At 36.7% G+C, this 7271-nt stretch overlaps 1 long non-coding RNA gene across 1 annotated transcript; it reads right to left on the reverse strand.

The window, feature by feature from the left end:
- Positions 1-2818: 2818 nt before the first annotated feature.
- LOC309809590 lies at positions 2819-6622 on the reverse strand. Its single transcript, XR_014294877.1, has 3 exons — positions 6529-6622; positions 3861-3974; positions 2819-2899 (listed from the first exon to the last, which is right to left on the reverse strand). It is a non-coding gene; the product is annotated as an uncharacterized lncRNA (long non-coding RNA).
- Positions 6623-7271: the final 649 nt, after the last annotated feature.

Here is a 7271-nt window from a genome sequence, read left to right on the forward strand (position 1 = left end):
GAGGGTAGACTTTGGAAGACCATTAAGGATACGGTTAGTAGAAGTCTACAAGGTTTAGAGTTGCACGTTAGAAACCTAAAGGGCTTGAAGGATTCTATCAATGAGGGTTTAAGGGAAAGTGAGAGGATGTTACTGAAGATAAAGAGGATTCTTGTTATATAGTGGAGGCAAGTTGGGCAACACTGTTGCATGTGGTAATGTGAAAAATAAAAAAATGCCCCTAATAATTTCTCGGTCAGAGTATTATCTAGTTTGGTCTCTTCTATCTGCCTATAGTGATATGTAAAATGGGAGAAATGGTATTTAAAAAAGAAAGAAAAAAAAGCTGTTCAGTTTTCAATAAAAATTTAAAGGAAATATATATAAGCAGGAATTGCTGGATTGAAAATTAACCTTTTTCTCAATTCTAGACTTTCCAAATGGCAAACTTTTCTCAAATTAAGAAATGATATCAGGAAAAAGATAAAAAGAGATTGAGCTGGTGAGATTCTTTATGAATATCTCAGTGTGTGTGTGTGTGGGTGGGTGGGTGGGTGGGTGAACTAGTTGCCCAGTCAATCTAGTTAACAAGATAAAATTACTTATATGTGTATTCTTAGTCAAAAACTCACTTTACCTTCAAGGACATAAAACAAAACATCAAATGAGAGGAGCATGAAAAATACATAAATAAATTTGACAAGTTGGCCAAAGATCATTAATCATCTTGGGAAATAGAGAAGTCACATGATTTATAATGAAGTGAGTATTCTCAAAATGTGACATTCATTTGTCTTAAGATCAACAGTATATTCTGTTCTGATTCTATTCATCTGAAAACAAACAGAAATACAGCAAGTTTTTTTCTAGTAATTATATTCATGAGGGATTTGAAAGCTGAATTTTGAAGTGAAGCAAAAGCTAATCCAAAGAACTGTAACTGAAAAGAGTGCTTACTACTGTCACTTTTATTAAAACTTCAAGCACTCTTCAAACATTGCGTTTCATAAGATAGAGTATAAACGTTGATATCTTGAGAGATAAACGACCTTGTGCTTCAAATTAGGGACAATGAACTTCATACATGAATCTAGATAGCTCCATTTACTTTATTTCTAAAAAGTTGCATATTTACAAATTAAACCTACTCTGAAGAGGAAAAATACTTATATTTACCACAGCTTTCTTTTTAATGGTCTTCTTTTTATGGGAGCCTTAAGATGTTAGATCTTGCCTGCAAATAGTTATAAACATTACCAGTGGCAATGAATAAAAATGAATGTAAATGGGTTTAATCTGACAGGTGTGATCCTGTGCAACCCTGGCTAACCTTATTCTGGAAGGAAATGCTGGGAATGAATGTGCAGTCTAATTGAGGAATAAAAATGGTGGATTCAAACATCCGCTCTTCTGCTGTGCAAGTAGATAGATCTATGGCGTAACGGAACTGAGGGGAATTTGAAGAGGCTATCTGATGCATCACTAATGTCTCTATTCACAGGTGATAGAAAAATGAGGCCCTGAAAAGAAAAGCTATTTTCGCTTTTCCATTTTGCTCCAACTTTTTAGACCAATTTGAACTGATCGCTCCCTCTGTTTTCCACCCCATCCCATTGTAGTGTCTGTTAGTCAGAGAGGAAATGATAGATCCTCCTACATCCACACGCTTTTTCTTAAGATTCACGTCACACCCCATGATGTGAGAGAGCAGTCTCCCTTGATTTTATTAGGTAACTAAAAATGGCCTCTTGAAAGATAAGGCAGTACCATCAGAGGGAAATCTGGAGTTTGGAATCAGTTGTCCTGTTTGCCAGTGTCAGTCTAAACTTCTATTTCTAAAACATGCTCTTTATGAGACCAATCCTAAGATGGTTTGGTCTTCATCCACTAGAGTGGTGTCTTCTTGGTGTGTCAGATGCTGAAATACTCTTCCTATCTTGAGTGGCTTTTGTGGGGTCATCAGTGACCACTACCCCACTGCCTCTGTGAGGGCCTTCCATTTCTCTGCGTCCTGAGGGTGATATACCTTTCGCAGGGCCACCGACTACTTCTCCCTTAGTTACAGTTGCTTGTAGTACATCCCACAGATGCTTTTTCTGTTGAGGTCACCCAGCTCTGGCATGCAGAACTACAGCCAGGGGGTTTTGCCAGATGTTTTAAGTCTGGCTATTTTTCAGGGGTTCTCTCTGTCCACAAGAAACTCGCATAGTTGTGCCATGAATAGAAGTTCTTCATATCCTCTCTTCTTGCTCTGTCATCATAGGCAAGTCAAACATTTTTGTTAATAAAAGCTTCCAGCTCAGAGTCAAGCACTGGCTTCTGTGTTGTCCAAACCCTAGAAATCCTGACATAACTTTCCTCCCCAAATTTGGCCTGAGGTAGTTGAGTTGCTCAGGACTCATTCAACTCTCATCAAAGACAACCTCACTCTCCTGTCTCATGAATCCTTAGTCTTCTCTTAAATGATCTGGTGGTAGGTCAAATGTTAAACCTTTCTGAACCAACTTTATAGTCTTTTCATATGTTTTATATGAATGAACCACTTCCAGTAGTAAAAGTTTGGGGTGGGGTCTCTGCGAAAATGGAAAATCTGCTTACTTCCAACTTTAAATTATGTACGAAACAGGAAATTTTGCAGTGTGAGTTTACAAGCAATAATTCTATTTGGAATTAGAATCATCTCTTTGAGAGGGAGCCTAATCTTAGATTTTTAAAGTATTTTCCCATGTATTTAACCCAATCTCACATTCTACTTTTCTGTTTTCTTCCTCTCTTGTTCCCTCATACACACACTTAACTAATTATCCATGGAGAATCAGTGTAACCCAGTAACATACCTCAGTTAGGGATCACTTGATTGCAAACAGAAAAGGCAGGCAGAAGTTGAGAAGATCCAGAAGTATCTCGAAGCACTTCAGGTCTGCAGGTATAAAAAATATGTATGAAAAAATAATCACACAAGTAACAGGAAAGTCAAACGTAAAGGTTATTCGCTTCATCTATTCCAGTGTTCTCAATCTTTGGGGTTTATATTTCCAGCATACTTGTTCACAGTGGTCTCAACCCTTGAAGTTAACTTACCTTTTCAAGCTTAGGTCTCCATTGTTAACTGACTCGTTTTTCATGGCCCAAATCCAAATTCATGAGACAGAAAATTCAATTATTCCAGCTTGTATCAGGCTTACATTCCACATGTGGCTTAATTAGGTGGGTGGTAATAGGTTTGGAAAGAGTGGGGGAAATGCAAGTTCAAGCAGTTCTCTAGGAAGATGATCTCCCAGCATCATTTCTAGTGCAAATGGGCTAAGAAATTCAATAACATAGTATACTACGTAGCATAGTAACTATTTTTTTTAAAAATAATACCAATAGGATGCAGACAGCAGGTTTAAAATATGATAAAACTTAGAGTGATTATAGGTCCAAGTATCACCATCATGTTCAATTATATTATACTGGGTCTCATTATTTGCCATTAGAGCATGATTGACACAGTTTTTTGTAAAGCCAAACATGTCCATGGAGTCCTTAAATATCTTAAAGAATGAAAAGAAAAACAATAACAAGAATGCCCTTGGTGAGGCAAAGCTCTATCTGATTAAGTAGAAAATATTGCAAACAATAGACCATGATTCAATCATTAGCAAATTAAAATCTGTGGTTCCTATTCATCTTCTGTTGTCATAACTGTTTGCCTTTGGTCAACGGTTCTTTCCTGACTGTATACACTTTCCAAGGTTTGCTTTGCCATGTAACATTCAACCCCAACAATACTGTAAAATGAGTACATATTAATTATTTTGATGGGTCTATTCAAAGCAGAAACCCTCAGTTTAAAAAATGGATATGTTAACCTTCACTAAGCAAAAACAAGATTTTACCTGAAAATTTTCTCCCCTTCTGTAGATATTAGCCACTGTGTTGGCCCTTGAAGTTATGTGCTGGTCTGTCACTCAATCCATTCTTAACATGTTCATGGCTGAATTTTGGCTCACCTAAAAGGATAACAGTAGTTACATATCCAAGATGATGGCATCGTTTGAGACCTTGGTGGTTTTTACAGCTTTTACTAAGGGACAGGAGCTCATCTTTACCTGCGTGTCCTGTTAGCACGTCAAATTTAAAAACGTAAAAAAAAAGAATTCACCCTTATTTCCTCCAAAACCAATTATTTCTTTGACCAGTGTTTCTCTGGTAAATTTGTACCTCTCAATAAATAAATACTAAACAATTATTATATGCTACAAAATTTTCTAGCTTGTTAGCAAATCATAGTTGTTTTAAAAAAATAACATCTCTCCAAAAAAGCTAATGACAATGTTAACCAGCAATGAGTAAGATTTTCCAGAATCATCTGATGAAAATTATACTTCTGTTTCATGAATTTACTATGAACTGTGAATGTCACTTCAACACTATTGCCATGTTTTACTTAACGAGTTCATATTTGTAAAATACATAGGACAGTAGCTGGCACCTAGAAAGTAGCTGGCTGTGTGAATGTTTGCTAAATAAACAAAAATAAAGCCTCAAAATTGAAAGACTGAAAGGGGAGAGGAGTCTGTAAATCTTGATTCATAAGAACATCATTTTAGGACTTTTTATTTCTTTACAGTTACTCTGCTTAGAAAGATGACACAGCCTTTTAAAAAGTCCAAGTGTAGGCATAAAGTGTCTAGAATCTATAATAAAGATAGAAGAACAAGGAGTTGGCCTCTGGGAAAAATCAGAAAAATGTTATTACAGAGTTCATGTCCCATAACTGATGTACATATCAGTAGACATAAAACTTAAAAAGCTAGTTTAGACATGGCCTTTTTATCTAGAGCTATATATAAGGTATGATTAATGACTAAATTGTAGCAAATATGCATAGCAAGTAAGATAGATGAAAAAAATGCATGGATTTTCCCCTTCTTGAATGACAAATAACATTCATTTAAAAATGAAGGTGTTTATAACTTTTGGTTAATTAAGTTGTCTTGATTATAGAAATTACATTTGATTGAGTGTTAAGTAGGCTACTTTAAAGGGTAGTGGAACTCAGGCATAAGGCCTTATTTTAATGAAGAAATAACTAGGCTTAAGAATGCAAGATTAAGGGCTTCCCTGGTGGCGCAGTGGTTGAGAGTCCACCTGCCGATGCAGGGGACACGGGTTCGTGCCCCGGTCTGGGAAGGTCCCACATGCCGCGGAGCGGCTGGGCCTGTGAGCCATGGCCGCTGAGCCTGTGCGTCCGGAGCCTGTGCTCCGCAACGGGAGAGGCCACAGCAGTGAGAGGCCCACGTACCAAAAAAAAAAAAAAGAATGCAAGATTAAGAATCAAATTTCTAATATTATTTCAATATTAAACAATGTTTAATTGCCTACTATGTGCCTACCCTCATTCTAGGACACACAGTACATTGCATTTATAATAAATCCCAGCCCTTTACCATAACCTACAAGGTCATGTAGAATCTGGCCCCTTCCTGCTTTTTTGACTTCAGCTCTTAACATTCTCCTACTTGCTTCCCATGCTCCAGCCTCACTAGGCTTCTTTCAGTCCCTTGGTGATTTTGAGCATCTTTTCAAGTTAGGCCACTGCACTCCCCTTAGCTCTACCTAGTTTGCTTTTGTGCCTGCTGCTTCAAAAAGTCTTTCCCTGATAATCCTACATAATGCCACCTGCCTCAACCACAAGGACTCTTTTATCATCTGATCCTGTTTAATGTTCTTCACAGTACCTCTCAGTATCTAAAATTAATTTTGTATTTACTTGTTGTCATTAGAGTCACCCTCATTAGAATCCAACATTCATAAAGAACAAAAACTTGTCTATTTTGTATCCCTCTGGGTATCTCTGTAACCTATAACTGTATCTGACTCCTAGTGGGTGTCCAATTAATATTCATTAAGTAAATTCAAAGAGGAATAATACATAGCTTTTGCGATTAAAAAATTCTGGAAATTATTTCTGCCTCTTTGCTAAATCTTTCCTGTTGACCCTACACAGACTCTAAAACTACCAAATATGTGAAAATCAGATCAATCCTAATTAGATAAGGTCTGTGATCACTTTTATAAGGGCAAGAAGCTTGGAGACTTGAGCAAACAGCTGTCTCTCGGACAGTCATTTTTCCTGCCCCTTAACCTGTCTATTCATTGCGTATGCATCTGTGTAGAAATCCAGAAGTGTCGAACACAAAGAAGAGAAAATACTCTTTTGGGATTCTCCATTTCCTAATGATATTGGCCTAATTCGGTGGTGGTATTTAGAAATCAAAGTGCCTTTTCTTCCCAGGCCATACCTATTAGAGGGCTTCAGATCTAGGTGTATTTGGGAAGGAAATAAAAATGTCATTATCTCTCCATTAAATAATTTTCCAGATTGTGCATGCTTTGTTTTATACTTCTTGTCTGTGTTTTTAGAGGATAAGGAGACTGAGGAAGGTTTACCTCTAGACACATGAATGCTTGGGAATATGGAATTCCTCCTGGGAGCTGGTAATTCCCCATGGTTCATCTTCATTTATCTCAACATCTCCAGATATATGCCTCACAGCATACCTCATGTTCAAAATTCTGCACAATCTTGTCCTCCAGGGCTCTTGAGAGTTTTCGGAAACAAAATATCTTCTTTGGTTGGATAGATAGGACTGGCTTTTATTTCCTTGAAGGAGATCAAATACAGTTAAAACACAATACATTGCTGCTTTAGCATTATAGAAAACTCACAGTGTGGTAGGTCACATAATTACTAAATAATCACTCTCTTGTCTATATGATAGTTTTCAAATTTGTTTTTATATTGTATCCTTCTTTACGGAAATGTGTGAAGAATGACTATCCCTGTAGCTTGTTTCAAAAGCACTTTGCCATGTCATTAATTGTCTGGTTTCTATCCTTGAGGAAATATTTAACTGTATGTTAAACTATTCCAACATATATTGTGGCTATGTTTATTTAACACATTTTTTCCTAAGGCAAGTGTGGGCATGCATACTATTTATATTTGAAATGAACTGAAAAAGACAGAGATCTGAGTACTTTACAGAATTTATACAGATATAAGCAATAACAGCTGGAAGTCAGAATAACATCTGACTTTTAAGAAATTCTCTTAAAGACAGGTTTGAGGACAATCTAGAGAATTTATATTAATTATTGCTGCTGGCAAGAGTCTAAATATAAATGCTAGCCTGTTGATGTGTCCATTGATCATTTAGGATACATGATATCCCTAAGACATGATGAATAACAGGAAAACAGAGCTTGGATCCAAACTATAAGAGGGAGGTTTGGGAATACTT

This window comes from Mesoplodon mirus (assembly GCF_964341445.2).
Source record: "Mesoplodon mirus genome assembly, chromosome: 8".
NCBI classification, from domain to species: Eukaryota; Metazoa; Chordata; class Mammalia; order Artiodactyla; family Ziphiidae; genus Mesoplodon; species Mesoplodon mirus.